Below are 10971 nucleotides of genomic sequence, written 5' to 3' on the forward strand. Positions count from 1 at the left end.
AGTATTTGTTGTTTTCTTTTCTTTTAATTAAAAAAATTTAATTTTTTTAGATGCATTTATTTTGTATGTTTGAGTGTTTGCCTGTATTTCTATGCACTGTGTGCAAGCCTGGTACCCAAGTTCAGAAGTAGGAGTCAGGTCTCCTGGAACTCGAAGTACAGAAGGTTGTGTGCCACCATGTGGATGCTGGTTCAGAACCAGTTTTCTTAACCACCGAGCCATCTCTCCAGCCCTGGTTGCTAATTGTCTTAATCAATGCCGTCTGACTGGGGTGAGATAGTCTCTGCAAAGTTTTAATGTGTATTTCTCTAATGGCGAGTGATGTTGAACTCTAGCCCCTTGTAGTTGATCTTTTCAGAAGCCTCTGCTCATTTCATTCATCCATTCATTTATTTGAAATTCTTTTTAGCTCTTTGTATATTCTAGATAGCAACCCCCTGTCAGATGTGTAGTGAGCAAGGCTTTTCTCTCGGCCTGAGGACTGTCTCCCCACTCAGGTGCCGCACAGTGACAGGTTCCTGCGCGACAGCAGGTCAGTCGCTGGCACTACTTCATGAGTGTTTGGGGCCTGTTCAGAAGTCCTTACCTGTGCCTGTGTCTTGGAGAGTTCCCCTTACCTCGTCTGCTAATGGTTTCAGAGTGGTAGAGTTTGCTTTAACGTCTTCAATCCTTTTGGACTTGACTTTTGTACAGGGTGGGAGATAGGGATCTAGCTTTATCCTGCTACACATGGATTGTGGTGATATGCTTCACCCCCTAACATCTGACTCCGGGTTTTTATTATTAAGACCAATCAGAATTCGTGCTGCAGTGGATACTCAGCTTCCCCAGCACCATCTGTTAAAGAGGTGGTCTTCTCTCAAAGGCACAGTTGTTTTGTTTTTTGCTTCTCAACTTTGTCAAATATCAGATGCTATAGCTGTTCGTATCAGGGTCCTCTGTTTCGCTCCAGTGATCACGGGCCTGTTTCTGTGTCCGTCACATGCTGAGGCTTGGTAGGATAACTTGAAATCGGTATGATGATCCCTCTAGTACTGTTCTCTTTTTGCTCTGCTTTGGCTGTCTAGAGCTTCTGACAGTTTTTAGGGTATATATAAATGAACCACAGCCAGCTTCAAGTCACCAGAATGATGCCACTGAGTATACCTGAGAAAGACATGCAAACTTAGCTCTTTCATCAGGCCAGGGGCAGGACGATTTATTATATGTGCCTTGTTCTTTTTTCTTAAGTGCATATTTTATGTGTATTTTTCCCTTTGGTTAAGAAAGCTAAATTTTAATAGGTGCAAAAAAGAAAAGAAGCATATATTATCCCACCATGCAGAACTAAACACTGTTCATATTTTTGCTTTATATCCTAGGTTTTTTGAAAACATTAATAAGCCACACTCCAACATTTGTATAGGTTTCATGGTGTGGCCCACACAGAAATTCTGAAACCTAATTCTTGCAGATAATAGAGTATTGTGAGCCATCTCTCTTGCCATTAAAATTCATACCATAGATTTTAATGAGCATAGAGTATTCCTTTATTAAATTCAGCGTTTACCTATTGCGTCCCCTGTTCTTGGGCATCTGCTTTGTAGCCGATACTTTTCAATTTCAAAGACGGTCTTCTGAATTCATTTTAGCTTCGTGCTTCCGTCTGTGACTGTTTCTTCTCCATATTCAGTTTTCTAGCAAAAAAAAAAATCAAACAAGAAACAAAAACAAACAAACCAAAACCACAGGCTGCTTGTTTTGGAACTTTTTATTCATTTAGCTCACACTTCCAGGTAACCATACTGAGGGAAGTCAGGATCAGATCTTAAGCGGGAACTCCCAGCAGCCCCCATGGAGGAACGCTGCTTGCTGCCCTCTTCTCTGCCGTAGTCCTGGTTTTGAACTAATTCCGGTATCAAGTTGCTTTCTGAAGAGGCGAAGCTACTGGGCCTCTCACTGGCAGCGGTTCCCAGCTCCCACTTTAGCACTCCCCTGTCGTTACCCTCACCAAGGCCAACAAACCTTAAAAGCTTTGCACACATTAGTTATAGTTAGCTAATTTAATTTTTGTTTTTACGTTACAGTGAAAGTCAAGTAAGAAATGGGCTGGTGACAGTCTCGGGAATGGCAGCCTGTGACCTAAAACTTCCAAGTTCCACTCAGTACACCAATACCTGGCTTCAGAGGAGACAATAAAACTTGTATCCTGTCCACTCAATGATGCGTCCTAGAATGTACTTGTCTTGATTGAAGCAGCTTGTGGGTGGGAGATTCAGGTACCAGCCTGGCATGAGGAGGCCAGAGACCCAAGGGAGGCTGGGCCGAAGAGTGACATCTGGTGATCTTAATTCCCCGGAGGAACAAAGAGCGGACAGTAGTGGGAAGCGGGGAAGTGGAGCAGAAAGAGGAGAGGCTATTAACAATTGAGACCAGACGAGAGCTATGAATCAGAAATGACCCGATAACCAGCCCTGGATTAAGTGCATCTGGTCCTCCTGGGAATTTCATAGCTGCTTCCTTTACATCCCGAAGCTTCTCTGAGGGCTGCCCTTCGAGCTGTCTGGAAGGGCTGGCTAAATGGACGGCCCAGCCAGACCTCTGCTCTCTAATGTTTTATGTGTGGGTGCGTAGTTAGATTGCCATGCCTTATCGAGTCAGGACTTGAAGGGGCGGCCGCCTCCTAGACTTATAGATTCTTGAAGTCCAAAGGGAACTAGACTGCACTTTCACCACCCGTCCTTGTTCAGATATAGAAGCCGAGTCCCACAAAGATACCATGATCTCACCTAAATCTACACATTCTGCTGCTGGTCATGCTTGGACCAGAAACCAGGCCACCGGCCTTTAGCCCAGTACCATTCCTGATACTTGTTAAAGTTGATTGACTCCAGCAGCATCTTAGTCTGATTTCTATTGCTGTGAAGAACCACCATAACCAAGGCAACTCTTCGGAAAGCAAACATTTAATTGGAGGCTTGCCTGCGGTTTCAGAGGTTGAGTCCATTATCGTCATTGCGGAGAGCACGGCGTGCAGGCAGACATGGTGTTGACGAAGCTTAGAGTTCTGCATCCTGCAGGCAGCAGAAAAAAAAGACATTGGGCCTGGTGTGGGTTTTTGAAACTTCAAAGCCCATCCCTAGTGGCACACTTCCTCCAACAAGGCCATGTCTCTTAATCCTTCTAATCCTTCCACTCCCTGGTGACTACGTATTCAAGTGAGCCAATAGGGACCATTTTTATTTAATCACCACAACACCACAAGTGTTTTCTGAATTTCCCCAACAGAGTGACAGGAAGAATTAATATGGATAATACAGAGTGAAAAAGTAGGGCAAACAATGTCATTAGCTGTCATTCCTAGGCAGGGAGTCACATGGACAAGCACAAGTTACTCAGTGCGTGTAACCTGGATACATTGCCCTCTCTGAATCATGGGCTCATTATAGCCAGCTGGGTGGTGGTGGCACACGCCTTCATTGCCAGCACTTGGGAGTCAGAGGCTGGTGGAGTTCTGAGTTTGAGGCCAGCTTGGTCTACAGAGTGAGTTCCAGAATACAAACAGAAATTCTAAAATAAACACAAACAAACAAACAAAAATTATATAGTGCCCACCTCTCAGGTTGGAGTGGTCTCACAGGCAGTTTGATACTCAATAGGTATTAGTTTTTTATTCCTCCTTTCCCTTCCACTTTCTTTTCCTTCTTTTCCCCTTCAATCTCTTTCCTCTCCCTCCTCCTTTCTTTCTCCTCCCCTGCAGCCCCTTCCTGCTTCTCTCCCCTCTTCCTCCTTCTCCTTCATCTTCTCTCTCCTCTTCCCTCTCCCTCCCTGGTCTCCCTCCTCCTTTTCTTCCTCCTCTCCTCCCCTTTCTTCTAGAATGCAATTGCGTCTTGTTTTAAGTTGCGGTAGAGAGCTTGAGGGTGCTTTTCTTCCCTGCAAATATCTAAAGCAGTAGAGGGACCAGTCACTCTTGGAGGAAGCATGCAGCAAGGCAAGATGTTTTGAGGCTTGATTCTTGGGGCTAGGTGCTTGTTGGGGAGGATAAGGACAGTTTGTCTAGGCGGGAGGCAAAGTGTCCAAGCAGTAAGAAAGGAAACCTGTCCAAGGTCCTTCCATTATCAAGTGACTGGTGCACGGTTTAACATCAATGCTAGATAAATGTCCCCAGATACATATGCCATGTTTGTGCAGAGGGACACTGGCTGTGTGGGATAGGTATATGGGGGAGAGAGAGACTATGTCAGAGCTCCAGACTGAGGAAAGGTAATGGACACTGAGAAGTACTGATGGTGTCCCACGGGTGCCCACTTGGGAGGCCAGATACAGATCCCACTGACATGTACACATATAAGCCCAGCATCCTCTTGTAGTCTAGGCCCGAGCACTCTTGCTTCCCAGTTTTCAGTCTCTTAGATGACACCTCAGTTTATCATCTGACTTGTCCTCTGCATTCGGACCCCTCTTCTCCCTCTGGTCCCTGCTCTGTGACCTGGTCTGGGCCTAGCAGCCTGCGGTCTGGCCAAGAGCATGGGAATGGCAGTGGCATTCATTCCAGTGGGCATGAGATCACCATCCACTGCCCAAGAGGTCAGCCTGCATCATCTGATGGCCTTGTGGGCAGATCATAAAAGCTGGAAATGCCTGATGAGGTCATTGTGTCCAGGCCCTGGGGCTGGACCGTGCTGGCTCCCTGGGTAGCTGACACTCTGCTGCTTCTCCTAAGAGTAGCAGAACAAACAGGTCCAGGCAGAGGAGGCTGCTCCTGGTGCAGCTTTTTTCTGTCTTCCCCGTGGGCCCTAACTTGGCCCTGGGAGGAGATGACAGAGCCTCTGCCTTCTTGTTGGGAAGCCCCGGGTCTTGAGGCTCTGCCGATAACCCTGAACCTTTGCCCGGCTGGGGTTCTTCCAGAAGGGTCTAATCAGTTGTTCCATTGATACAGAGCATGTGGATGGGCAGGGAGGGGGAAAAGCAAATGAATAATTCTTACTGATGTGGGAAGCCTCCTGTCCTGGTTACTTGGGAAGGAAGATCCCTTCTCAGAATAGTGCTGATGGTCCAGCAACGTTAGCACTTCCTTCCGTGGCCTAATGTCTTCCTCTGTACAGTTTGTCCGTTCAGAACCGAGGGTCATAACTCACTAGGATTGGAGGACCCCGATGCAAAGGCAAAGGGCAAAGCTATGAGAACACCAGTTCCAGGGCAGCTGCCTGGCGCCTCCTCAGCCAGGTTGGCCGTTTGAAAGCCTGCCCCACCTAACAACCTCTGCTACTTGAAGATCACCGGGAACCGACACAGACGTGTTGGTGGAGTTGGTTCATTCATTTCCCGGCCGCCCAGACTCCTGAAATAACCACACAGAAATCTGTATTAATTGCAATACTGTTTGGCCAATAGCTTAAGCGTATTTCTGGCTAACTCTTATATCTTAAATTAACCCATTTCTATTAATTGGTGTATTGCCACGTGGCTGTGGCTTACCAGCAAGGTTCCAGTGCATCTGTCTCTTGCAGGAAGCTACATGACTTCTCTCTGGCTCTGCCTACTCTCTCTCTATATTTCTTTTAGCCTGGTTTTACTCCGTTAAGCCATTGGCTGAAAGCAGCTTCTTTATCAACCAATGGCAATAAAACATGTTCACAACATATATCACCTCCCCTTTCTGTCCAAATAAAAAGGAAAGTTTTAACCTTAACATAACAAGATTACATATAACAAAACAGGTATCAAGCAAGAATTACAGTTACAACATTTATATCTACTTTATTTTTTCTCATAACTAAGGAAAACTATAAATATAACTATCTATTCTTCAACTCCATCAAAGACCTCAGAAGGATATAATATTACCTAAGTTAACAAGAAGTACATTGTAAGCAACTTCCAAAACTCTAGAATTGACAGCGACATCTCGCTGCCTGGATAGCCACCCAAAGTTCTTCTGTAACACTGGGGCATCCATCTTCAGCCTATAGGCCCATAGTATCAAACAGACTTTTCCATGAAATAGGAAATCTGAAGATCTCTGTTCTGCCTTGTAATGGCAAAGTCTATCAGTTGTTTTCTTGTGTGTCCTGAAGAATGTCTGACAGACTCATGAAACACGAACCCTGAAGGACGGTCTCACCTTTAGGCAAGTTCAGCAGTCATTTTTTGTGGGTCCTATAAGTCCAGTAAAGCAGTTCAGGCAAGAGCAGTTTCTTGCCCAAATGGCTAACAAACTCCATGAAGAGCTTCTTCGATGTCCATCATCCTCTTGAAGTAATTGATGCTGCCAGGAGCAGATGTGTCTCACTGTCATGGAAAGTCCTAAGTTCTTAAAACATTTTAAATGCCATATTCTGAAGGTCTCTGAAAGATTTGAATATTATATAACTAACTGAAATATATCTCTATACATCTAGAAAACCTAATTAACATGACGACAAACTTGACTATTATAGATGACTATCTATTAACCTGTATTTCTTATTTATACATTACATTTTTAAATGAGCCGCACAAACATCAAAAGCAAAAATATACACATATAACAAAATTGACCTTAAATTTATATCACTAAACCAAGAGCCATACTAATGCAAAATATTTATCTCTATAGCATAGCCCCCTTTAAATGTAAACAAACATTTATAAACAGGGTTACCCAGCTATGAGACACAGGTCTGGCCTTAACATCTAGAACTTCTGAAGTCAGATTGAAGTTTTTACACCTACCTCATCCAGTCAATTGAGTCATGACGCCAAAGTACAAATTATAGGTCTAAGCCCAAGGTAATCAACAGAAAGCCGCCTTCAAATATGGCTGACTGCTCGCTTTTATAAATAAAGTTTTATTGGCATACATTTGTGCATTCACATATCCTCTGTGACAGTTTTCATTAAGGGGTGGAGCTAGTCTTGCAACACAGTCTGTGGCTTGCAGAGTCTAAAGTATTTCCTATCCTAGTATTGTTCTAGTCTAGAATATGTAGATGGACTTCCCTAAGAAAGCAGGTCACTAGGGAGTGATTTCCAAACCCTGATGTCTAAGTATGTACAGCAGTGTCACAAGTGACCACAAGCACCTGTATTTAATCAGCTGATAAAGACTCTTGCAGGTGGCTCATCCCATGCCTCTGAGCAGTGACAGCCTCCGCAGGTCCATACCCAACATGGCTGACAACTTTGAAAAGTAGTCACCAGAGGAAGAGGCTTTGTTTGAGGCTGGGAATTTGGAGTTGGAGTGGGCAAGGCTTGAGGGGACCGGCTGTGGGCTTACTATGAGCACAGAGACTCTTGGAAACACCTCCCAGCTGGATGGCAAGGTGTAAAATGCTCCCAGGGTCTTCCACTGTTAGCATCCTGGCTGAAAATGTTGGCCATGGCCGGTGGGGCAGGGCTGGTGAAAGGGAAATCTGTGACCGAGGACTAACAACTGAGTAGAAGGCATTTACACACATCCAAAAGGTGGCTAGCGCCTGACTGCACACTGTGTGTGTGTGTGTGTGTGTGTGTGTGTGTGTGTCTGGGACAGGCGTTGGTGTCTACAAGGTCACTCTTGAGTGTCTGTTTCTGAGGAAAAGGGAGCCTCCGAAGCAGTCCTTCCTGGAGTTCAACTTGGAGGGTGGAAGGGGGCTTGATTTGGACCTTAGGATAGAGATGAGATACAGCGGCGCGCTGGGAAAGGAGAGTCTAGGTTCAGAGGATCTGTTATCTGTTTCCTCCAGCATTCTCCGTCCCTGGCAGGGCCCTGATAGACTGTCCAGCTTGGTCTTAGCCAGGCCCAGGGTGCAGAAGAGAGATCCTGGGCCAGTTCTGGATCAGAACAAGGGACAGCAGTGGCAGCACCATAGCCTGTCCTTACCAGGGTTCCCTGTCCTTGCCAAGGTTGGAGGCTCTCGATTTATTTTATAGGCGTTGGTTGCATATTCTACTTTGGCCCTAGGGTGGTGCTGCCGAGCAAGGGCGGACTTTACCAGTGGAACTAGGAAACACAGAAGCACCAAACTTGGTGAGGCTGCTGGTAGTGGCCAGAGGCTCTGGACGGTAAAAAGGAAGCTCAGTGGCTGACTGTATGCAGCAGCTCCAGCCCCATGACAGTGGCCTTTGATCTCGCTCTCCTACTTGGCGCGAGTCGCATCTCCGCTGTTCAGCGCCGGGACTGGATGGTGCTCTGGCTGGTCGCCTTTCCCAAAGGATCGGGCTTCTCGCTGTACCTTCTCTTCTGCCACTCGCAGTGATCTCCAGCAGCGAGTCCACAGCTCAGCCCCTTTCTTTGCAGACGTGGGGCCTTTGAGGGTCCCGGTCCCGCCCCGCCGTGCCGACCGGCTTTGTTTCTTGAAGACGCAATGTGCAAGGCGACCACGCGGGGGCGCTGGGGCCCTGGGTGTCTGCCTCCCTACCTCCACCAGCTTATTTTCCTAGTTTCCCTAGAGCCCACACTGGAATTTCCCTGGAAGAACTGTCTTTGTTCTATAAGCAACACCTACTTTACTCTTATTGGCTATCTGGAAATGGATACATAGTAGGCACTCGAAGAATATCTTTTAAAGAGCTTACTAAGCACACATTATCTTACCTTTTAAAACTTTCTTTCCCCAGCTTTTTCAGGTTCACACAAGAAGGAGTGGAAAGCACTGAGTGACTGGAATCTCCCAATCCTCATGCACCAGTAACGAGGCAACCACAACATCCACACTGACGCATTGCCACCCGGTTCTTAAGGCTTACATGTGGGTGTTCTGGATTTCATGGAACTCGACAAACGTGTGGTGCCAGTATTAGCCTCTGCGGCATCACAGAGCATTTCTGCTGCCTCCCAAACATTCTCCTCTCACAGCCCTAACTCCTGGGACTTTCATGCCCTCTCTAGGTTTGCAGAATCACGCCTAATTTCCATTCTCAACAAGGTGGATGCTCTTCCTATTTTACATTAGAAGAAACTGAGATCCAGAAATAATTACCAAGACCCAGGCAGGGCCCTAATCGTGTGGCCACCCAGGCTCTCCTTGCACACCGGTCTGGGATACCTCCTGGGGAGCAAAGCCAGTGATGATTTGACAGTACAACAAGGATGGCTAGACTCCCCCAGCACCAAACTGTCCTGTCCAACAAACACGGAGACTTCCCAGAGAACTCCTCTGAGAGGTCCCACGGTCCCGCCTGGCAGCTTCTGCATCTGGGAGGTAGAGAAAGTATGGTAAGTGGTGTCACTGTGTGCCGCTGGCAGGGCTGCCCTGGCCCCCATTCTGTCCTTCTTCTCCCCACCACAGGGGCATCCTCACCCCGGGCTCCATTCCCACTTCAGTGCCCCTGCTGGAACCTGGCAACTACTCATAGAGAGGCCTTGCAAAGGCTTGGCAAGTGAGTTCCCACACTTCAGGCTGAGTCCCGGGTACCCAGTGCATGATATAAAAGGATGATCAGAGTTCCAGGTGGGCATGCCCATTGACTTGATCCAACCAGTTAAAACACAGGATGCTCAATTTTGAATTCTGATAAACATGAAAACGTCTAAGCCCAGTCATATGCCAAAAGCATCATAACCCCTTCCATTGATTTGTTTACCTGAAGTTCAGCTTTAACTGGGCATCCTATATGTTATCGGGCAACCCTGCCCAATAGTTTCTTGACCCATGAGGAGAGACATAGCAGGAAGAGAAGGTATATAACCCAGGATGGGGGCTTGGCCCCTGAGCTAAGGCATCCCCAGTGGCAGCTTCAATATTCTGAAGCTGCAGTAGGATTCTGAGTTCTAGGGCTGTTAGGGACAGGGTCCTGCTTCAGAGGGTGTCCAGTATAGCTTGACAGTGAACCCACTATCAAAGCCTCTGAAATGCTTTCGTGTTGGGTGTAGGGTGGGGAAGAAGTCGCCAGTGGGAGTGGGAGGGCAGACATGTGCACCTGCAGAAGTGCCCTTCCAAGAAAGCTGGAGAAGGCTACAGAGAAAGGAGATTCCAGAGTGAGAGAATGTGCTGGAACAAATGGAAGCAAGTGTTTGATCAGCCAGCTCTGATGTGGCAGGTGTGTGGTCGTGAGGCCTGCCTTTGTGGCTGAAATGTCCCTGTTAGCATCCTAAGTGAGATGGCAAAGGAGCCAGGCAGGCTTTGATAGTGTTAGTGATCAGGTATCTGTACTGGCCTGACCTCGGGGTTCACAGCCTCAGCTGTAGCCACTGAGAGCGCCACCTGGGTTCCATTTCCAAAGGGCCCTGCTCACCTCCCACCTGTCCCTCTTTCTGTCTCTGCCTGTCTCTCACTTCTCTCCTGCCACTGCTGTCCCCAGAGGCTGGTCCCCTTCCCCCGTCTTCCCAGTTACTTTCCTCCAATAAGAAACCCCTCCACCTGAGCTCTGTCTCATGGCATCTTTTTCTCATGTTCTGCATTTTTTTCAAATTACAACAGATAGGACCAGGGCAGGTGGCCCGAGCAACAGAAGGTGGTCTCCATGCCGGCTATCATGGCTTGAATTGTCCTGACTTTGGGTTCACACGGCTACATGGTTTCTCAGGGCAGCTGAGGAACTGTCACATGGTGGGGGGAGGTGTGTGGGAGGAGGAGCGCTGGCTTAGGGTAGAGACGCTGGATACCGTGGAGGGAACGAAGCGAATGTTGGAACATAGATTTGAATGCTCCTTGAGACACAGACTGACGTAAATGGCTACCCAAGAGGCAAGATGATCACAAGTTCAAAGCATGCCTGAGCTATACAGAGAGTAGAAGGCCATCTTGGGTGGCTTCCTAAGGCTGTCTCAAAGCACAAAGGGAAAGAGAATGGAGGTGCCATTCAGCAGTAAAGTATGTACACAAGAGGCCCCGGGTTCAGTCTCCAGTGTGGCAGAAACCAACCAGACAAACAAACAAACCAACAAGGAGGTACGCTCTACATCTGTCTCCCTTAGTGGCTTGGAAAGGGGCTGCGTGGAGGAGAGCGACCTCTGGTAGGGAGGGCAATGTCCTCAAGTGTGACCAGGTGGGAGTTCTCTTAACTTACTTCTCAATGGGGACGACCATG

The 10971-nt window shown here is 47.3% G+C and overlaps 1 long non-coding RNA gene across 1 annotated transcript; it reads right to left on the reverse strand.

Moving 5' to 3' along the window:
• Positions 1 to 1735: 1735 nt before the first annotated feature.
• LOC148119951 (uncharacterized) lies at positions 1736 to 5316 on the reverse strand. Its single transcript, XR_015734759.1, has 2 exons — positions 4967 to 5316; positions 1736 to 3053 (listed from the first exon to the last, which is right to left on the reverse strand). It is a non-coding gene; the product is annotated as an uncharacterized LOC148119951 (long non-coding RNA).
• Positions 5317 to 10971: the final 5655 nt, after the last annotated feature.

Source organism: Myodes glareolus, chromosome 13 (assembly GCF_982192425.1).
Source record: "Myodes glareolus chromosome 13, mMyoGla1.1, whole genome shotgun sequence".
In the NCBI taxonomy this organism is placed as follows: Eukaryota; Metazoa; Chordata; class Mammalia; order Rodentia; family Cricetidae; genus Myodes; species Myodes glareolus.